The sequence below is a fragment of the Periplaneta americana genome, chromosome 6 (genome assembly GCF_040183065.1).
Source record: "Periplaneta americana isolate PAMFEO1 chromosome 6, P.americana_PAMFEO1_priV1, whole genome shotgun sequence".
Classification (NCBI taxonomy): Eukaryota; Metazoa; Arthropoda; class Insecta; order Blattodea; family Blattidae; genus Periplaneta; species Periplaneta americana.
This window is the reverse complement of record NC_091122.1, coordinates 102,852,875-102,877,252: the sequence shown is the minus strand read 5'-3', so window position 1 is coordinate 102,877,252 and position 24,378 is coordinate 102,852,875. Positions and strand designations below refer to the sequence as shown.

The 24,378-nt window shown below is 35.2% G+C and overlaps 1 protein-coding gene across 1 annotated transcript in view; it reads right to left on the bottom strand.

Annotated features, from left to right (window-relative positions):
- Positions 1 to 24,378, bottom strand: part of LOC138701584 (aldehyde dehydrogenase family 16 member A1-like) — a 113,544-nt gene that overhangs the window by 83,180 nt on the left and 5,986 nt on the right. The window lies entirely within an intron of this gene.

Here is a 24,378-nt window from a genome sequence, read left to right as displayed (position 1 = left end):
AATTCTATTCTCAATTATTATCTTAGCGTATGCTCGATTACACTACCTCTAGCGCTTGAAAGTGGAACTAGCCGCTGGCGCACAGAGAAACAAAACACAGGAAAATTCGCTCAGTGTCCATTCTTTATAATCCCTATTCGCTGGGGAGCAGATTCATTCATATACTACAGTCTACTTCTATATACAGTCACGAAGCTTGGGATATTTATTTAATAGGAGCAGTGTGTGCTTAAGTACCAGGTCCTTTACTTAGGACCCTTGCCTTATAATGAATCTAAAGGGTAGTATATGATTAGTTGGATAATTTGTTTAACTAATGTCTACTAGCAGCAGACAAGTCAGGTGGACAGTGTTGGTTGGATTTATTGAGGTGTAAGGAATGTGTTTAAGAAAATGATTAGGGATGGAAATTGCTATTGAGCTAGATGATTTGAATTTTCAACAATGGATTGGGATGAGTAAGTAGTGAGGATATGAAATTTTGGCGGATCAGCTTTATATACTCTGTGAATTTCATTATACCTAGCATTTCGAATAGTTGGGCGTTGCGAATCCGATAATCCGCTCCTGTTATGGTTCTGCAGATTGCCCTCTGGAGTCCATCTAGGCGTTGAAGGTGACGCGGGTGTGCTTGGGACCATATCTCACAACAATACAACATGTATGAACGAAGTAGAGTAGTATATAGTAGAGTCTTGATCTTGAGTGAAGTGGAGGTCTTGAAAACCGGGTAAAGCGCCATGAATCTCTGGAAGGCTCTGTCGCGGACGGAAGTGATGTGTTGTCGGTATGTAAGTCGTTTATCCAAAAATATTCCAAGGTACTTAGTTGTTGTGACAAATGGTATATCTTGTTCTTGAATGGAAAGAGAGTCAGTTCGATGTGGAAAGCGTTTGGTAAAGACTATAGCCTGAGATTTGCTTCCATTTATTTTGAGGCGCCACTTTGTTGACCATTGAGTGATAGAATCCAGTGCTTCCTGTAGTTGGAGACATCCAAAGTGAATGTTGACGTGCTGTGTGTAGATGACAGTGTCGTCTGCGTATAGCCCTTGCTGACACTTGGGATGTGTAGGTATATCTTGAACATATACACTGAATAGCGAAGGACTTAAAACTGCACCCTGAGGCACTCCTGCTTTGATTGGGTGAAAATCTGAAATAAGTGGTCCATCCCGTACTTGAAAGGTTCTGTTTTGTAGATAACTGTGAATTAATTTAATATAGGAGGACGGGATATGTATGTTATCGAGTTTGTATAGCAGACCGTCGTGCCATACAGTGTCAAAGGCTTGTTCTATGTCCAGAAATGCTGCTATAGTGTGCTGTTTACGCTGGAAACCATTTTGGATATGTGAAGTGAGTCTGTGAATTGCTTCTCTAGTACTATGATGAGGCTTAAATCCGAATTGTGCATGATGGAGATTGTTAGGATTGTTTAAGTATCTTTGGATTCGTGCTAGTATCAGTCGTTCATAAATTTTTCCAAGAAAATCCAGAAGACTAATCGGTCTATAGTTTTTTGATACAGTCGGATCTTTTCCTGGTTTCGGTATAGCTATTATGTGTGCCAGTTTCCATGCTGAAGGAAAGTAGTTGTGTTGTAGACAGGAGTTGTATATTTTTGTTAGATGGGTAATGGCCCGTTTAGGTAAATGCTTCAACATATCTGGAGAGATTCTGTCTGGACCTGGTGTCTTGTTTAGATGTAGTTTATTGATAGCAGTTTTGATTTCTTGAGGGTGAGCATATGGAATAATATCGCTTGTAGGTCGATGTAGTGTTTCTTGTACTTGTTGATGTATTCTTGTTGAGAAATGCGGAGTTGATGGGTGGGAATGTGGACAGAATCTTTTTTCGAAGGATTTGGCAAGTACGTTGAGTTTCTGTTGGGGATCATAGATGAAGTTATTTGTAGAATCCTGGATGGGGGTTTTTGTTGAAGGTATGATTTTACCTAATATACGTTTCGTGAAGGACCAAAAATTTCTGGACGTTGGCTGTAATTGTTGTACAGTGTCTTCAAAATGTTTTTCTTTGTACATTTGGAATTTCCTACGTAGGGCTCGTTGGTATCTGTAAAATGCAGTTTTCGCTTGTGGATCTCCATACTGTTGCCATCGTTTCCGAGCTTTTGTTTTGGCCTTTAATAAGAATTCTAATTCTCGATTTGGGGTGTCATTTGTTATTACTGTAGTTGATGTTGATGAGACTTCTAAAAATATATTTGTTATAGTTGTAGAGAACATATTTATTGCCATATCTATGTCGTCAGGTGTTAATTTTGGGATATTTCCTGGTAGTGCGTTATGTAGCCGTTTGGTGTATTCATTCCAGTTAGTGACTCGTGATGCTTGTTTGTGATGTGAGTGCAACAGTAGCGGTACCTTGAAAGTAAGTAAAACCGGAATATGATCAGAGTCTAGGGCGTTGATACAGTATTGTTCAAGTGGTATGTGTTTTGTTTTGTGGAGACAAATATCTAGCACGTCAGGTTCTTGGGCTGCTATCCATGGATATCTTGTAGGTTGTTGTGGTCCATTTATGGCGTAGTGGAATTTCGTGGAATGTTGTAGTAGAATTTCTCCTTTTATTGTAGTAATCCTTGAGTTCCAGGCTCGATGTTTCGCATTTAGATCACCGCATATTATAAAATGTTGATGGTGAGTTATCAGTGATGTAATGTCATGTTCATTTATGTGGGCATAGGGCGGGTAGTATACGGAAGCAATCAGAGTTTCAATCTTATCGAGTAGTATGAACACACCAGTGGCCTCAAGTGTTTGAAATATGGGCAGCGTCGCTACTCTGTACGGAATTGTACGTTTGATGAGGATGGCCGTACCACCACCTGGACGTTGATCTCTGTCTGTTCGTATGACATTGTAGTTTCTGATTCGGAGCTTTGTTGAGGGTTTGAGATGAGTTTCTGTAATACAGGCCAAGTCCACGCTGTAATTGTGAAGTAGTGTTTGCAGTTCGAATGTCTGGCGAATTATCCCGTTGGCATTAAAATTCAAGACTTTGAGGTTACGACGTAATACTGATGATCTAGGGTTGTTCATTTGCGTTGGTAATTAGATTTGTTATACCTTCTATGAACGTTATTAGTTTAGACAGAGGATCGGAAGTGGACTGTATTTTATGAAGAGTGGATCGAATGATTCGAAGGCAATTAAAAATGTTGAAGGAACGAAGCAGGTGTAGGATGTCTTTAAAAGATTCAGCAGGAGAGTCGGGAGGAAGAGTAGTGTTTGCAGTATGACGAAATGTTTCAAAAGCCTGCGGCTGCGCTGGTTGCGAAAGCTGTGGAAAATCAGAAGAAGTCCAAGCCGGTTGTTGAGTTCGATTTTCAAGACGAAACTTTTGTGTGTTGCGTAGTTTTTCTCGTAGAGCACTTTTGCGTTCTAATTGGACTGGGCATTGTCCATAACTAGCTGTATGTGCTCCATTACAATTTGCACATATGGGTGTGTGAGCTGGTCCTTTTATAGGGCAATCGGAGAATAAATGCTCTTGACTGCATTTGACGCAGCGAAGTTGTAAGTTGCATCGACGAGAGGTATGTCCAAATCCTTGACATTTGTGACATTGAATTATATGAGGACTTGTTCTGTAGCTTTCGATTTTAATGATGTGATTGTTGATGTCTCTTAATTGATAAATTGTTCTTGAGTGTTCAGTGTTTGGTAGTGTAACAACCCATATTGGTATAGGTCGTCTCATGGGTGAACCTTCGGTGTCATTGCTAGGTACTGTCATCTGTCGGACATGTTCTACATTGAAGTTGAGAAGTTCGAGTTCAGTTTTTATTACGTCTGATTCAATGAAAGTTGGAAGTCCCTTCAGTACAATTTGTAAAAGTTTGGTTTCTCTTGGTTCGTGTGAGTAGAATTTCAGTTTTTCAGTCTGGAAGATGTTGTATAGTATATCATAGTCCTTTCGACAAGCAGTGTGGTATTTGATCCCTTCAGAAGAGTAGCTGATTTTCATTGGTTGAGTGAGGAGTGACTGCAGCTTTTTATTGTTACCGAAAAAATTGCCTGGTGGAATGTTTGTAACTACGATTGGTGGCATTCTTGTTTGTTTGAGATGAGTAGTGGGTTTGTTTGTATTTTGGTTGGTATTAGTTGTATTCTGTAGATCATCATTAGGTGAAATTATGTCAGTGTCCATATGAGACGCAAGAGGTTCAAAACTGTTCTCTAGGTTAATGTCTGGATGAATAATGGACTCGTGCGAAGTGTTTTGGAATGTATCTGAATTTGCAATTTGTTCCTGAGTAGGAGTTAGTTTTGCTTTTTTCGTTGACTGTTCAGAGCTGTTTTTTCCTGCAGTCATTGTTGTTTTTACTGATGTTTCGGAATGTTGTTGAGTTAAGTGAAGTTTTTTCGAGTCCATTTTGTTTTTTGGTGACGTTCGCGAGAAGTTTCTGAGACTAGATGATTGTATCGTGAAGATGGTTTCATTACCTGAAACATGTGGTATCAGTTGCAAATCGTCGTCCTCTGGAGACGACATCGTAGTATTGGATGTTGATGTTGGAAGCAGTTGTGGCCGGTTTAAATCTTGTGATGAAAACTAAATCTTCTTTTTGTGACGAAACGTAGAGCGGAAGCGGGCAGTCCCACCGAAGCGGAAGTCCGGAGTAAAGTAAACAAAACGTAGGTGAAATCACTTGTAATGTTGCACAGTCACGATAATATTAATATAATGACACAGTATAGTTTTAAATAATAATTAAATAACACAAGGAAACACTCAATAACACGAACTATATACTTGAGAGGCACAATAGCGATATGTACGAGATACTCGACTAAGTACGTCCACTCAGGTAGGCAGTACGTGCTCCAGCTTGGGATGATTTATGTATTTCTCGCTATAGTTGCTAGCCGCTTGGAGCGCTGTGAGTAGTATGAACACTAGACTGTGTCGCCAGCGTGATCTAACCAGTGTTGCCAATTCAGCGGTTTTCCCGCAAGAGAATCTAGCGTTTTTCGATGTTAGTTCAGAGGGTAAAATTTATGAAATTTGTATCGCTGATATAGGGATTTAGCGGGTATTTTTAGCACTCACAGCGGCAAAATAGTATAATTTTACATTGACAATATAGCAATTTAGCGGTTTCTGCACGGCTTAACAGCGGATTTTTAAGAATCGAGTTAGCAACACTGGATCTAACACAGGCCGTAAGGCAGACCGTGCGTTTATTTTTAAAACGCTTCAGTAAAGCGCTTCATGCCTTTGCTGCAGCAAAATGAGGGTAGAAAAAAAACGTAAGTAGGTCAAATGACTGCAAAATGGTGGACAATTAATATTGGTTTCTATTTCTGCCGTAATAAATTTAACCTTAAAAGAACCAAACATGTTAAATAATTTCGACTTCTATGATAATGACATTGGATTATTATTACTAGACGATTTTAACAATAATAAACGTTGCAAAAGACCAAAACCAACGAGTTAGATACTATAGAGAGGCTAAAGACCTCTGATCAGCGCTCCCTGCGGAGGCCAACAGTACTATGGATCGTTCCCTAAAAAACATGGCGTCTTTAGTACCACCAGCCTCCGCAAGGAGTGCTTATCAAAGGTACACTGTAACGAGTTGGTACATGTATTATATTTTTCAGATACATAAATATTTAATTTAAACATTTCGCTATAGGTTTTGTAAAAAGCTGATTTATAAATGAAAAAGTAATAATTAAGACTTTAAAATTTCCAAAAATGTCTCATTCCCTCGGATTTAAATGAAATGTACCGTAAATCATAATATTCGTTGCTCGATAATTAAACCCTCTCAATACAGGTACCATTGCCGCAGAGAATTATAAGATAAGACGGACTGAGCATAAGCGAAATATCTGTATTAATAAGTTTGTACCATCAAGAGTTTAGTATTTATTGTGTTTATAGGGCCTACTCCAATTTTCTTTTTATTAATGCGTTAGGGCTCTTTTTGTTACCAAAGAGGAAAGTTAGCACTTGCATCACACACAATTTGTCATTATTGTTCAAAATAATGTAAGAACAGTTTTATTCTGCAAAAGCCTCTGCTTAGTTGCGAGACACGTGTGAGATCAATGCTTGTTTCAAATTATGTTTGTAATTTGAAGTAGTTTGCATGATATGTATTATCAATTTCTGTATATCACAACTGGTTGAATTGTTTATACCTTAAATTTAATTAAATTGTTTTGTATTATAATATAGCTCAACTTATGAATGATCGTTTGCGTTTGTAAATTTAATAATCTGATTGGCTATGTATTGTATACTTTTAGTAGAGCCATCGATGTAGCTCAGTCGGCAGACTCGCTGGGCTGCTGTTCCGGAGCTGCGTTCGGGCTTGGGTTGGATCCCCCTTTGGACTTTGGTTTCTTCCGAGGTTTTCCACAGCCGTGGGACTGAAGCCGGATGGTCTATGGCGAGTCCTTGGCATCAACACCTTTGATTGATTACCCCCTTTGATTTGATTACCTGGTTGGGTTTTTCCGAGGTTTCCCCCACCGAAAAGGCAAATGCCGGGTAATATTTTGGCGAATCCTCGGACCTCATTTCATCTCACTACATCTCGCCAAAAAAAAAAAAAAAAAAAAAAATTGTACAACATTGTAAAAATTTTAGAAAATTACTAAATTGTAAAACTATAAAACTTTGTAAAAATTGTAATTGTAATATTGTAAAATGTTGACATGTTCCACATCTTAAAGCTTCATTGCTCATGTAAGATCTATGGAATAAAATAAATGAATGAATGAATGTACACGATGTCTCCATCACGCGAAAAGAAGTGTACCTAGTTGAGGCTCCTGTTGTTTCTGATAACAATGTTAATCGTAAATATCTTATCGTTTCAATAAATGTGGTGAGTTATGATTATGAGTAACTTTCTATTAGTGTCATTCTTTAATTATTATGTTGCATGCTAAGAGATTATTTGTAGTTTTAATAATTTCAGTTTTCAAAAATTCTCTGTGTTAATTCCAATTTCAAATTAATTTTTCTCAATAACTTAATTACTGGATATTTTTTTTTTTAATTTTCGCCACTACCTTTCCTATATTTTACTCCTATTAGTTACATACGTCGTCTCTCTTGAAATCACCTGGTGAGCACTGAATTACATGATTTCATATTAGGTTAGATTAGCTGTAAGGTAATTAAATTTGTGACGAAGTCAAAAAATTATTTATTTTTCTTCTGCCGATTAAATTCATCCGTCTTTAGGTGCTTTGCTTTGGTTGCATCGAGTATAGCTTGTCATTTAATATCTGGGCTATATTTAGTGAAACTAATAAAACATAGGCCTACAGCTGTTATAAAACGTAAAGTTTTGTGTGTATTTTACTTTTTACTTATTAACATAGTCTTAATATGTAACTCAATTCACAATAATACTAACTTCATCACAGTCATTTCCTACAACATCCGAGCCACGCCCCTTTGTTTTGACTAACCGAAACATGGCGGACCAATGTTCAATTGTCTTCAACTTTCTGAGATCTTTGTCCTCTCTATAGTATCTAACTCGTTGACCAAAACACACATTCCGCCATGATGGATCGTGCAGCAAACACGTAAAGCGAAGTTTTGATTTGCTGCACGCTTGCTACAGCGCTGCTGCAGCGACGGTGAAGCAAATGTAATAAGAGAACGGTCTTGCTGCAGCGCTTTACGTCTTGCTTAAAATAAACGCACGGAGACCAGCGAATACGGATTATAAAGAATGGACACTGAGAGAATTTTCCTGTGTTTTGTTTCTCTGTGCACCAGCGGCTAGTTCCACTTTCAAGCGCTAGAGGTAGTGTAATCGAGCATACGCTAAGACAAAGCCTTCATTAGTTACAAGCCGGGGCATGGGTAGGTTTGGCAACGCAGAGTGGAGGCGGGAGATTTTAGAGTGATATTGTTTGCTCATTGCTTTCGTTATACGTGACGCGTAGGGATGTGACAAACGGTTATTTTCTTGTAACTGTTATAACTGTCTCCGTTACTTTTGTTCAGTAGTTATAAATAACGGTTATAAGTAACGGTTACAATTTCCTGCCGGAGACAAAATAGCAGGTTATATTTAACGGTTAAATAACTAGCAGAGGCACAGAAGCAGTTAGTTATCCACGAACAAGTTATATTTGAATGTTAAATAACTTATACGGTTAAATAACTAGCAGAGGCATAGAAGCAGTTAGTTACCCACGAACAAGTTATATTTGAATGTTAAATAACTTACTGTTAAATAACTTGCATAATGATTGAAAACGTTGACAGGTACATTATTTTGTAGCAGAAATCCTGTACCATAAATTATTGGTTTGATTGAACTTCGAAAGTAAAAATATTAACAGAAAGGACAGTAGTGAAGATTTCAACACTCGTAACAAACATATAATAATAATAATAATAATAATAATAATAATAATAATAATAATAATAATAATCATCATCATCATCATCATCAATACGCCACAGAACCGACGTTATTTAACAAACACAATCATGAATCATATTATACCTCAAATATTATGTACATTATGAATTTATTTATTATAATAAATACGCATATAGCGTAGATCAGTGATTTCCAACCAGAGGTCCGCGGCCACCTAAGTATCCGCACAGCTATTAATGGGGGATCGCGAACAAAATAATAATAATAATAATAATAATAATAATAATAATAATAATAATAATAATAATAATAATAATAATAATAATGATAATAATAATAATAATAATAGTAATAATAATAATAATAATAATAATAATAATAATAATAATAATAATAATAATAATAAATAACTCTTGATCTTCAAAATAGCTCCACCTATGCGATGATTTCTCAAACAGAATAGCACAAACTGGAACCTGTCCCTTATTTCATAGATTTGCCGATAGTTTAATTGTCATTAAACTGGACAAGTGGGAGATTGTAAGCTACTTCTTTCACAAGTGACAATGTCATTCATTACACTGAAGTCTCTTACAGCTTCCGCACTGCTAATGGTGATGTAATTCGTGATTCATTTTGGCTTTGGCTGTAGTGAATGACAAAAGGGCAATTTTTTCCTATTAAATTATCCACAAAATCTCGGAAATCATAATAAGCTGTAGAGAGTCTCCAACAAGCAGTGCAAAAGCCACTAAATTTCTGTATTTTCAATCGATCGCTTTAGCAGAATGCAGAATAATAGCTCATTACCTAAATTAGAAAAATGCGTTTGATTGATTTTTCCTTGCGAGATATTTTGACAAAGATCTTGGAACCAATATAAATATTTAACTAAGGGCTCGCGCGAGTCTTTGCGAGTGCCCTCCAGCATATCCCTAGCTGTGGTACAATGTTGGTGATTTCAGAACGGTGGGGGGGGGGGGATAGTAACTGAATAGTATGGATTTGTGTCACATAGTTTCATTTTAATATTAGACAGGTTTTTATAAAATGCACCTTGTTATCAGTTTACTTTTTGTATTTATTCAGTGCTAACATATATTTTTTTAAATTTTCTTTTGAGATTTAGGAAGCCAAAGCCTCTCCCTGACCTACCCAATTGCTTACGCCCATGAAAACATTGTAAAACGATAAGATATGACGACTTTATAGAAGTGCAGTCAAAGTCTAAGAAATTATTTAAAGTAGTTTTATCGGTACCCATATAAACAAGCTCCAATTTTCTCCCCCCCCCCCTCACGATATTGAAAGGCTAGATCCACCTATGAAATTAGTAGGCCCCTAATGCGACAAATCATGCAATAATAGTTTATTTTAAGTATTTGAAAACTTTATATTATTACGAAGGACATCAATAGCTTATGATATATAACAAACCAGATTGATTTATTCATCATGACTAACTTTTGTGATGGTTCAGCTTGCATATACACATTCCACTTCTGGTGGAAATATTTTATTAAGAGAATAGCCCTTTTTAATACATTTTCTTACAGATTTAATAACAGTAACATTGTGAAATATCACATTTTCGGCTCTGATCAAAACCGTGCTCTGAGTGCTGTGCTTTAAGGAACGGACTTAGTTGATATTTTTGCAACCAGATGGTGAAACACATTAGTAATGCCGCGCTATCTCGTGGACCGATTGAATACTACGTAATGATGTTATTTCAACTAGTTTCTTTTCCTGAAGTTAAATCCAGACGAAAGTAACAGTGTAACAGCGAGTAACTAGTTATTTCGTGTCCAAGTTATTTTTGTAACCGTTACAATTAAGTAACTGTTACCAAGTAACTGCTACATTATTTCTCTCCCATCCCTACTGACGCGTATTTTTTCAATATTACTTCATGCACAAAGGTAAGATCAAGATTCAGAGTAGTGATGTAAATTATTACGGGTTCGAAAATAGTGTTTTATTGCAATCAATTAGCTATACTTCAGAATACGGCGTAAGTAGGCTACTTACATACAAAGGCTGCCACTTAAAATAATTAAAAAAAACATGTTTTTACTGATACTATGAAGGTAAATAAATAAATAAAAAAGATATTCCTTGCACCGAAAATAATAAAATCAATAATGCAATAAAGACGTAAGTTCCTACGCAGTATTCTTAAGTTCCATTCAGTTAACAAATCTGTGGCTAGCAAATTGACAATGTTTAGCGACTTAATGGTGTTTCATCTATGAAAGGTTTAGGATATTATTTAATATTATCTTCTCAGATTATCTATCGTGTTTTTCTACAAATATTTCAGATGCCTAGAAAGTGCTGTGTGCCTATGTTTCGTAACAACTACACTTATAATTAAAAAAAAAAAAAACGCTTGTTTTTTTATTGATGGTACAAGGGAAAATAAATAAATACTTAAAGAAATGTTACTTGTACCAAAAATAAATAAAATAATGACGTACTTTCGCAATATCCCATTCCAAACTATTAACCATTATGTGGCTAATAAATTGGCAATGTTTTGCCGCTTAATGTTGTTTCACCTCTGACATGAAAGGTGTAGGATATCATATGCATTTTAATTTCATGTGATTATGTCGTGCTTTTCTATAAATATTTCAGATGTCCAGGAAGCCAGATTTAGTTTGAATCTGGCCAGTCACCATAACAATACTGTTATCCTAAATTGTTTGTTATAAACTTTTTTTAAAATATAATTTTAAATAAATATAACTACAGAAAACAAGCTAAGAATGTGAATTATGCAAATAGGCCTAAATAAAATGTAAACAAAAGAAACTATTGACATTCCTATTATAATAAAAGTATGAAGATGTAAATACAGTTAAGCCAAGTAAAACAATCTATGAAAAAATGAAAACACATCCCTTCAACATAATACGTCACAAAACGCAACATTATCTATTAAGTACATGTATGTATCAATTAGTGTAAACTCAGTGGACTTTAAATCCTGTAAATACCAAGTGGGTGAATGTAGAGTATCCAACGCCCACTGAACGAATATTTAACTTTTATCACTGCCAGTGTTGCGCTATAATCGTATATGCAAGTTAGGCTATAACAAAAACCTAAACTAAAAAAAACCTAACCTGTCAAAGAAGCAACAAGTTATACTAAATATGTGTAAAATTGGCCTATGTCTCTATAGTGGGCGGGACATAAGTCACATTGACCAAACCAACAAAGTGATTATATGCATCTACAAATTATAGATAGTTCTGACATATAGCAATGGTAAAGTTTAGCGGTCCCTGCTTAGGTCGTTCTTGCACGCATGAAAATAACAATGGAATTTACAATCTTTGGACAGGAAGTACTACGTGACTCAAAAGGATGACGGAAATAACAAGGCTAAGGGTTTCATCTATGGAATTATGGACGTAGTTTACGAAGGTTACACCAGAGTTGCATTCGCGAAATATGTCTGCAGTTTGAACTAACGTCTTTGGTTTGAACCCATTGAGGGCAATATTTGCTCGATCCCGGACATTAAATTATTATTTTTGGGTACAGCAGAGTCGCATTCGCATTGAAAATAATACATATTTGATAATATACACAATTAGAACCAAAAAGGAGATGTATATTGCCAAAAATTTTACCATATAGATTTCATTACTGTTACAGTACCTAATATTGTAATTAAATGAAATGAAGTGAGGGCAATATTTGCTCGATCCCCGACATTAAATTATTATTTTTGGGTACAGCAGAGTCGCATTCGCATTGAAAATAATACATTTTTGATAATATACAAAATTAGAACTAAAAACGAGATTTATATTACCAAAAATTTTACCATAGAGATTTCATTGGTATTACAGTACCTAATATTGTAATTAAATTAAATGAAGCGTGCTTCATTACGAAATTCTTGTACATTCATTTATGCATGAGTCAATAATTTTCAGTAGCATCGCACGCATATTTTGATGTTTTAAAATTATAGGTTATGTTTACTCTATCACTACTTTATTTCTACATTCGCAATTATGCAATTATAATTAAGCATAACGTTACGTATGACGACTTGTAAAGGCAATTTGTTTACACATCAATTGCATTTATTCGTTTCATACAGTACCGGTACTTCAGTCTGAAGTCTGATTAGTTAAATATGTTACTAGAACTAAACTAGCGCACATACTCCTTGGATATACGAATTAGTTTGGTTAATTTAGATTTCTATTATGCCTTGCTTATAAGATCAAATGCATTTCCACAAAAAATAAATTGAACGGTTTTCACTTCCGAAATCACCAGAACTACCTCAGCGCTAGTAGTCAGTGATGTATGCAATGGAAGGGAACAAGAACTGGCCACCCTAGCCCCATTATTTCTTGGCTTAGTTGCTTTATGAGTGATGCTTCATTGGTCTTCGGACACTTGACTAAATGACAGTTGTATTGCAATAAGGCGACCTCAAAGCAACCAGATTTACAAGGTTATGTTTTTCATGTCGAATGTGAATGTGATAGCACAATTATTCAAATTACAGACCACTGTATTAATATATGTATAAATATATTGCTGAATAATGTTTTACAGCGAAAGAAAGCATTTATGTTGAGAAATCTTCACATATAGGCTACTAGTTATAGACAATGATAAAGCATTTCCAGAAAATATCAGGAATGCTTAATGCAAATTAAGACCATTTCTGTCTAATTTTGATGTTCTCCAATGCCCCGTCATTCCATAACTACGTTATGATACCATATAGAATTATAGGTTATGTTTACTGTATTTACCTTATAAGTTATTTCTATATCCGCAATTATACATTATAATTTAGCATAATGTCACGTATGATACACCGCACTTTCAATTTGTATTTTAAATAACTTATTTATTACGATACTGAGTTGTATTGAATTGTATTTATCGACTATCTACAAGGGGAAGTAATATACGGTAGGCCTATCCTATGTAGGCTAAATTTCATAGGAGAGACTGTGGTGAATTTTCTACCTACAAGTAAGGATGGTAATTGTGTTCTGAAGTCTATCCTAAATATATTCTTCTTTATTAAATCTCAAAATAGCTTTCGTTCTCAACTTAAAATGTTGATGCAAACAGGTTATGTTAACATGCTGAATTAAAATTAACACAATTTTATAATTATACCTGCAACATATTATGCAACATACAAATGGAACTTATGCACACTTTACATTAAATAAACATTTTAATTGTATTATTTATTTGTTTCTTACTATATTGGGTTGTATTGAATTATATTTACCTACTATCTACCAGAGGACGTAACTAATGTCATAGAAGGTACTGTGGTGAATTTTCTACCTACAATTAAAGAGGATAAATGTGCTGAAATGCCATCAATTTAAAGTAAATCAACTACAGTGAATATGATTAATGAATCAAAGGATAATTTATTCGGTGCTTTTTAAAGCATATTAACAAAAATGGAAAGTAAACCAATGGACAAAAATGTTTGTAATGTGTGAGGCTATGGAACTGATACCTCAGAACAAAGATTATGCATACGTTAAGAAAGCAACTTTGACAAGTGCAAAATGAAGTTCACAATTAGTATCATAATATGAAGATATTATGTAGCCAATGGGTCTACTACCGACATGAATGCCACTTAATATGATTTAATGAAAAATTCGCTATTTTTTCAGCTTTACATTTGATCTATTCATAAATTAGTGTAGCTTTATATTTAATTTGTAGGCTAAAGTTGACAGTGTCAGAAGAACTGGCAGTGGAGGAGGGAAGCCAGCAAAAATTACTGCAGTTGATGAATTGGTATTAGATTATTAAGAAAAAATTCTGCAAGTGTTGCTGGTCTAGGACAGAAAGACCTGATGGCATTGGAAAATAAATCAACATTCTAATTTGTAGAGCAACTTGTATTTGAAGCTTTGCTCATAATGCATGACTTCTATTTGTTTGTCTTGTTATGGCAGGTCCCACTATATTTAACAACTCTTCAAGTTTTTCAGCACTTTACCTAATCTGTTCATTATATTTAAACAGTGCTCCCATAATGGAATAATTGTTCTTTCTGGATATAGTTTTAGCTCTTCTCACAACAACTTCATCACTGGAATCGCAACCAGTAAACCACATATTAAAAAAATAACTACAATATTTTCTTTTGATTATCTGAGAAAGGTTGTCACTGGTAACTGATAATATAGAAATCATCCAATCTTTAGAGTCTTGTAGCAATATTCCTGTTGAATACTAGTATAATCAACTAAATCAGCATTTTAAGAAACAGAATCACTTATGAACTGGTGAAATCGAACAATATTACTAGTCTGTGAACTGGTAACTACTACTTTACCCTTGTAGTTTCTAGAAACACAGACCAGCGAATAGGGATTATAAAGAATGGACACTGAGCTAATTTGCCTGTGTTTTGTTTCTCTGTGCGCCAGCGGCTAGTTCCACTTTCAAGCGCTAGAGGTAGTGTAATCGAGCATACGCTAAGATAATAATTGAGAATAGAATTAAGGCACAGGATCCAAACATCGCCTACCTTATTGCATAATCCAGTAACGCTTTGCTTCAAATAAATTCAAGTTAACAGCTTTTCCTTATTTCTCAGTGACAAACTAGTTGTAATAATAATATTTTATATTTCAGATATCATAAATTATATTATAAAATAGTATAATACATTATAAAATCAAGTATCGAATTCGTTTAATATTTGTATATAATATAATATAGGTATATGGTTTTACTTCTCGTAAGAGTTTTGTTTTTCCATTTTCAGCGCTATCAAATCATTATATATTTTAATTGTTGTTGGGAGTCAACGTCTGAACTCTCATTATAAAGGAACTCTAGAGTCTAGACATTACAGTTAATGAGGATTTATTATTTTATGGATCCAATTTATTTTATTTGAGTACATAATGTACCTAGATGTATTAATTGCATGTGTTATATTTCCGCTGTGTCGACTGCTAGCTGGTGTGATGTCAGCGCCAACTCTAGGGAGAAGGCAGAATCTGACGCTCTAGCTGGCTTGAAGGTAATTGAAATCAGTCCGGCTACATCAAAGGTACCGACGCGAAGTGTCCATTCTTTATAATCCCTATTCCCTGCACAGACTTTGTAAAAATTTTATTTAATAAACTAATATTACTACCGTGCAGACTGATATTATTACGGTAGTCCATGAGTTTCGAGAAACAAGCCCTTGGTCTAGATCGAGAAGGCATTGATATCTTTTTTTTCAGTAGGTTATTTTACGACGCTTTATCAACATCTTTGGTTATTTAGCGTCTGAATGAGATGAAGGTGATAATGCCGGTGAAATGAGTCCGGGGTCCAGCACCGAAAGTTACCCAGCATTTTCTCATATTGGGTTGAGGGAAAACCAGGAAAAACCACAACCAGGTAACTTTCCCCGACCAGGAATCGAATCCGGGCCACCTGGTTTCGCGGCAGACGCGCTGACCGTTACTCCACAGGTGTGGACGGCATTGATATCAGTCTTCAGTTTGAACCCAGTCAGGGCTATATTTGCCAAGTTCGATCTCCGATATTTAATTATTATTTTTGGCTATACCAGAGTCACATTCGCTTCCATCGAATATCCGTCTTCAGTTTGAACCCAGTCAGGGCTATATCACAGTCTTATACATACAGTCGCGCAACTTCAACACTTTTTTTGCCAACATTCGCGACACTAGCGCCCAAGCGGCAGGCAAGGCACTGGTCATAGGGTTGATACAGCCAGCACATGCTTTAAAGGGATGCGAGATGTTATAATAACGTTTTAATCATGCGTCGGAATAAAGGCAATGTGTGCAATGACGAAAATTGCAGTAACAACAAGTTTAAATCTCCGAATTTGTCGTTCTTCAGATTCCCTAAAGACCAAGAGAAAATCATAACTCAGTCATAACCAATAATCCACGTTGTAGATAGCCTACGTATTGTGTTCTATAAAACATTTATTAGTTATCGGTTACCTATTTGTATGTCAGGAAGAACAGTTTAAATAAAAACAAAGTAAATACCTGTTACAGTATATTATTTTTTTGCAGAGATCATATGTGTAAATGTGTAACCATTCCGATTTTGGATAATATATCTACAGTTTTTAATGCAAGTAATTCCATAATTTTTGTATTCGTGTTTTTTTCTTTATATTTTTAAAAAGTTGAATGTTATATAGCATTCAAGTAGGTATCATGGTGTTAATTTTGCAAGAATTCATGGAGTATAGTAATCCTTTTGCAAAATATTCACTTCTTGAATAAATCCAGACTGTGTCGATAAATTTCTGATGTGTTGGTGTAGATTCATGTGGCAGACGTATTAAGTTCTCAAGAAATAAAAGAGCCTTTTTTAATTTAATATAAAAAGCAATCTTTTTTGTAATAATTTGCATGACTGTTATTGGTGTTGATTTTAAATTCCCAGTGATTATTTGAGCCGTTCAGTGCAGAAGTGGTGTAAGTCAAAAGCAGGTAATGAGGTTTAAAGTAAGAATTCTGTAAAATACAGCGCAAAGTAGCAATTAATATATCCATCGTTCTATTCACCGACTATTAATAGTTTAAATACATTCAATATTAACTGCCACTTTGCGCTGTATTTTACAGAATGTTTACTTTAACCTCTAATTACCCATTTTTGACTTACATCACTTCTGCTCTGAAAATAAAATTAGGCCTACATTTTCTGAGTTAATTGAAGTTACAATTTTTTTAAAAAAAATTGTGTGTTCATTTATTTGTTCTCACCTACGTCATATTAACAGTAAGTGCATGTAAATTACGTATTATATAGGTAGGATAAGTTAAACTTAGGCATTATGTGTGAAAACTGAAAATGTAATGTAAAATGCGGTAAACTTGCCATAAAAATTTAAACCATAACATCAGCGCTATTTGTGACTCAAAATAATAAAGGAAATACAGGTTCTTAAGAAATGGAAAAATAATGAACTTCATATTATTGTTTAAATCCTCCCCTTTTCTTTATTTTCAAGTTTACCTCAGCGGCCGAGTTTACCCCAATTTGCGGTATGCAAAATCGTTAATTTCTCAGGAAATAGCGAGAGGAGTTTACCACGCGATGTACCCTACGAGATACGCCCTACAATTCTGAAGCTACTAATTTTTACTCTTCTCACAGGAAATACAAAGTTCCAATGATTCATAAATATATTTAGGAATGAATGAATTAACCGACCACGCACGAACAATTATATTATTTCAAACCATGATACGTGATCAGAGCCATGATTCAGTTGTAAGGAGCAGAAAGAATTACTTTTATTCCCAGCTTCTGAAACTTGTAGATTAGCGGCGTGTGAAATTCTTCCAGGATTCTAAAGTAGAATTAATAAGAACCATATACACTTATTGTATAGCATAAAAATATAAAATAAACTACGCAAAACCTGTTTTCTGATGTGTTATCATAAGTCGTGTGCACACTTTTAACTTGCCTGCCGCTAGAGGGCTACTGTCGCGCCAGCTGTCAAATGTTGCCATATTTTATACGTTTGAGTTGCGTGACTGTATCTATTAGACTGTGGCTATATTTCCCTAGTTCGATCCCGACATTTAATTATTATTTGAAGGGCTCACAACCAGAGATGACCAAGTCCACCCGTGATCAGTTTGTGGAGTAATACCACAGTCTAATATATACAGTCGCGCAACTTCAACACTTTTCTTGCCAACATTCACGACACTAACGCCCAAGCGGCAGGTAAGGCACTGGTCATAGGGTTGATGCAGCCAGCACGTGCTTTAAAGGTATGCGAGATGTTATAATAACGTTTTAATCATGCGTCGGAATAAAGGCAATGTGTGCAATGACGAAAATTGCAGTAACAACAAGTTTAAATCTCCGAATTTGTCGTTCTTCAGATTCCTTAAAGACCAAGAGAAAATCATAACTCAGTCATAACCTATAGTATAATCCACGCTGTAGGTAGCCTACGTATTGTGTTCTATAAAACATTTATTAGTTATCAGTTACCTATTTGTATGTAAGGAAGAAGAGTTTAAATAAAAACAAAGTAAATACCTGTTACAGTATATTATTGTTTTGCAGAGATCATGTGTAAATGTGTAACCATTCCGATTTTGGATAATGTATCTACAGTTTTTAATGCAAGTAATTCCATAATTTTTTTATTCGTGTTTTTTTCTTTATATTTTTCAAAAGTTGAATGTTATACTGCATTCAAGTAGGGATTATGGTGTTAATTTTTTCAAGAATTCATGGCGTATTATAATCCTTTTGCAAAATATTCACTTCTTGAATAAATCCACACTGTGTCGATAAATTTCTGATGTGTGGTGTAGATTCATGTGGCAGACGTATTAAGTTCTCAAGAAATAAAAGAGCCTTTTAAATGTAATGTAAAAAGCAATCTTTTCTGTAATAATTTGCATGACTGTTATTGGTGTTGATTTTATATTCCCAGTGAATATTTGAGCCGTTCAGAGCAGAAGTGGTATAAGTCAAAATTAGGTAATGATGTTTAAAGTAAAAATTCTGTCAAATACAGCGCAAAGTAGCAATTAATATTTCCTCCGTGCTATTCAATGACTACTAATAGTTTAAATAAATTCAGTATTAACTGCTACTTTGCGCTGTATTTTACAGAATGTTTACTTTAATCCTCTTTACCCATTTCTGACTTACACCACTTCTGCTCTGAAAATAAAATTAGGCCTACATTTTCTGAGTTAATTGAAGTTACAATTTTTTCAACAAAGTTGTGTATTCATTTGTTCTCACCTATGTCATAATAACAGTAAGTGCATGTAAATTACGTATTATATAGGTAGGGTTAGTTAAAATTAAGCTCCTGTGTGAAAACTGGAAATGTAATTAAAATGCGTTAAACTTTCCATAAAAATTTAAACCATAATATCAGCACTATTAGCGACTCAAAATAATAATAAAAAAATTGAAAAATAATGAACTTCATAAATCAATGTCTGTCAAATTAAGGTTTAAATCTTCCCCTTTATTTTTAAGTTCACCTCAGCGGCCGAGTGTACCCCAATTTGCGGTATGGAAAATAGTTAATTTCTCAGGAAATAGGGAGAGGAGTTCACCACGCGATGTACCCTACGAGATATGCCCTACAATTTTGACTCTTCTCACAGGAAATATAGAGTTCCAATGGTTTATAAATATATTTAGGAATGAATTGAATTAACCGTCCACGTACAAACAATTATATTATTTCAAACCATGATACGTAGCCTAATCAGGGCCATGATTCAGTTGTAAGGAGCAGAAAGAATTACGTTTATTCCTAGCTTCTGAAACTTGTAGATTAACTGCGTGTGAAATTCTTCCAGGATTCTAAAGTAGAATTAGTAAGAACCATATAGACTTATTGTATAGCATAAAAATATAAAATAAATTACGCAAAACCCGTTTTCTGATGTGTTATCATATGTAGTGTGCACACTTTTAACTTGCCTGCCGCTAGAGGGCTACTGTCGCGCCAGCTGTCAAATGTTGGCATATTTTATACGTATGAGTTGCGTGACTGTATCTATTAGACTGTGGTAATACAATCTCGGATGAAGAAAACTTAGATTTATCCATTGCCATAACAAACAAAGTCCAGAACTCATTTAGTACTCCACAGAGGACAGCATTTCCTATGGAAGGTGAATGAAGACTCAATATCTCAGAACTATTCCAGATGAACTTGGTCCACTCTGGTTGTGAACCCCTATGTAGGTATAATGAAATCGCTGGAAAAATCTAAAAACATGTATAGAAAATGAATTTCTCACTTTAAATGTCAGTCCACAGTTGGAACCCACTGACGGCTATATTTCCTCAGTTCGAGTCCCGAAATTTAATTATCCTCTCACTTTAAACTTCAGTCCACAATTTGAACCCAGTGACGGCTATATTTCTTTGAGTTCGAGCACCGAGAATTAATTATTGTTTTATTATAGATATAATACAATTGCTGGAAAAACCTAAAAAAAAAAGTATACAAAATTACCCTCTCACGTTAGACATCAGTCTACAGTTTCAACCCAGGGCGATTATATATTCTCAGTTCGAGACCCGAAATTTAATTAAATTTATTACATTATTGTATATTATTCATTGTGTATACAAGTTTTTAGATTTTTACAGCAATTGAATTATACCCTCAATAAAAGTAATTAATTTTCGGGGCCCGAACTCGGAAAATATAACCGTCACTTGGTTCAAACTGTAAACTGAGATTTAAAGGGAGAAGTTCATTCTGTATACACTTTATTTAGATTTTTCGAGCAATTGTATTATAACTATAATAAAGAATAATTTAATTTCGGGGTTCGAACCGTCGACTGACATTTAAAAGAGAGGTTAAACCGTCGACTGACATTTAAAAGTGAGGTTTCAGTGACAGACGTTCATTGTGTAAATATATTCACAGATAATTAATATAATTGCGCTTTTTATATACCTATAATAAAGAATAATTTCATTTGGGGGTTCGAACCGTCGACTGACATTTAAAGGAGAGGTTAAAGTGACAGACGTTCATTGTGTAAATATATTCATAGACAATTAATATAATTGCGCTTTTTATATACCTATAAGGCCGGTTACACACTATACCGAGAGATGTGTAATGTGAAATGTGTGCCGAGAAATGCGAGAGCGAGGCGAGACAGCATTGTCCACACCGTTGCTTACGGGATTACACAAGCTGGCGCATAGCACGATCGAGAGTAGGTCTCTGTGAGTCATGACAATTTCTGCCGCTAGGTTCGCCTCTCTGCCCTGTGAAATGATTAATAGTACCATTACAAAGCATTGCGCATCGTGAAAATTGTTCGATTAATTGTGCATTACTGATTGAGTACGAATATTATAAATATGCCAAGCATATTACAGTGTTATTTGAAGTTTGTTCAGCTAAGTTATATTCGAAAATTGCCTGTTTTTTGCTATGTGAAGAACTCGGTACCAATAGCAAATACTGTAGAGAACTAATACCGGAAAGCAACGCGATTAACATGGTGTCGGGCGGCGACACGAGAACACTAGCGCTGTCTAGCGGCTTGGTTTGAACAATGCTTCCAATATGTATTGCTTCAAATACCGTACGAAGCTCTCTACTGAATTTGATTGCGTACATAGCTAGGAGGGGTTGGGAGGAATTGTGGTAGGCCTATACAGTATTACATGAGAGCTAAAGAAATCATTACAGAACGGTCAGATTTACATTCTCGTTAATTTAATTGTCATAACTATTGAACTAACATTATGATGCTAATAATAATATTATAAGATGTTTTAAAAGAGATATCACTTTGGTGAAAAACAACATTAAAGCTGCAGTGCATACTTCTTAATTGTCCCATTAGCTATTCTCCAGGTTACTGATGCATTACTTTTTTTAGCCTTTCTGTTCTTTTTTCCAGTCACTCTTCTACAACTTATTCTGTCACATTCATATTTTACAAAACAATTGATCATTACGTTAAGGAACTTATTAACGAAAACATGTTTACAATCTTTACATACTGAATTAGTTTGATCTATTTTTCAAAAATAAGGGCCATTATCTTGGTTTTTACACCTTGTCTGCTTGATGAAAGAATTTTTCTGAAGTACGTGTGAAATGTTGATCGAATAATTTTAGATAAAGAAACTGAATAACTTGTGGGAATTAGAAAATTAGCACTGTCATACTTTTTATTTGCAATGTGCTGATAAATGCCTGTCAAGTTTTCAGATTTGAAACTAGCTAGTTCCAGTTTGCATGTCTCATGTGGTATTCTGCTACAAGCCCACCCTATCACATATGTTAGTGCATTATCTGGAATCATACACTGATCATGATTATCCTCTTCAAGTTCAGCGGTTTCTACAAAACTGTTTTCTGTTGCTGGATAATCACTGCAGATTCTAAATGAACTTTCTTCAATCTCCTTCTTCGTAACTAAAAAATCACTGACTTCAATTTCACAGTTGCCTATCTCTGAAGGTGTTAAGAGCTGGCAGCTCATAATTCCTCTGACGGCAGACTTGAATTTACAGCTGTCAGGGGTAATGTTATTACTACCCTTAGAACGCACAATAGAGAAAATATTTTCAATATAGTCTTGTGTTATACGTCTTTTAAGCAGGAACCGAAAGTTAAAATTTTGTTCCAACCCTTAAAGCAAGGAGGGTTTGTCCTTTTTTCGCTCAGAATTTTCAGTTTTGAAAACAGACTTTCCAGTTTTTGTAGAGTCGTCCAATGACAAGAAGTAGTTTGTAAAGCCCTGCGTGAGGATTTAGCATTGTTCATGGTCGATGAATTAAAATAGTCAAATCCACGATCCACTAGCTCTATAAACTCTGCTGTTTGAAGAGCTTCTTCAGATAGTGACTGAAACTATACATGAGTTTTTATGGCCTTGCTGACTGAATGACTTAGCACCTGTACAGACAGACAAACCCTCATGGGCGAGAAAGGTGGAAATTTTATATGTTTTTGTCTCAAATTTGGACATAATCGAGGATTCATATCTTTATCCTTATTATACAGTTCAACAACATGTTGCCACTTGTATACTTCATCTTTGTACGAAAGGCCGTGCCGCTTAAAGTTGTTCTCCATCTATTTCAATAAATGGTTTATCAACCTCGCATCCCAATAAATTCCTCATTCTAATATTACTGGCTGCCTGGCCACTAACGACTACTTTAGGAAAATAGCCACATTTCCTAACCTCGCGGAGGCTTCGGAAAGAAGATCCTTTAGAACATCACCGGGCGTGGATTTATTAGATAGGAAATATCCTATTATCTGCTTGTAGTTGGTTTGCAAGCCCCTAATCATAAATACTAAAGCCTGATTTGCGGATTTCAATTCTTCACTTTTTGTTTCATTTTGACTCTCGTACGGTCCAAATTCTACAAAGCCATCGAATAAATATGATTTTGCAATATACGAGGAACTTTGTTTCAAAGATATCTCGTCAAGTACAATGGAAACAACTCTCTGAGCTGGTGTCAGACTTCTCGATTTTGTCTTAAGAAGTTGCATTATTGTCTCATTGAAACCTGGACCAACACCCAATTGTTGCAGTCAATTACGTAAGGAGCGAATAGTCGGCAGACAGAAAATCTTCCTCAAGTATCGATATGCATTCGGTGAAGCATAATGCAATGCCAGTGCGAAATTTTTGTCATACACGGTATATCGCCTTCCCCTAGGTTTTCTTTTTCTTAGCTTCAACTGAGATTTAAGAAATGAATCTTCTACCAGCAATTGAACACATTCTAAAGATGAATGAGATTTTTTTCAATTTTTGTACGTCAACTCTCAGGGTTTCAATGAGTTTCCTTTGTTTTGACATAATTTTCTGCGCATTCCTTAGTTTGTTAGTAAGAAACGTATTTTTTTCTCAGACGAAATTTTTTGTCTTTTAGGAGTTCTAGCATTCTCCAAGTTATCTATAACAAGATAAATTTTGTGCTTTATAAGGCTTACAATATTATATTTCGAAACATTTTATATTGCAATCATATTTGCTAGCATCACAGCTTCTTAGACAGGCAACTATTCTTACTTCTAGCTCGCTGCAGGCAACACAAGAAATGTTTCGATCTCCTCTCGCACGGCCGACCCTCTCGTCAACTTATTCAAACCTTTCCGCTTGGAGCGCTGTTAGTTGATGTCGCACATATGAGAGCCAGCTTTCCGGTATTAGTATCTACAGTATTTGCCAATAGGTCGTATCTTTATAGGTTAAGGTAAATGTCAAAGTTCTCTCATATAACAAGCAATGCTATGTTAAAAGTGGCGAATTGCATTTTCCGACTCTCGAATGATGTGACCCGAAATGTAAAATAATTTCATGCATTGTTTCACTTACCAAGCATTACTGATATAGGCCTAATGAAAATGTGAACGACGTGATGTAAGCATTGAAGATAATGTTGTTACTGTTTTCACTTTCT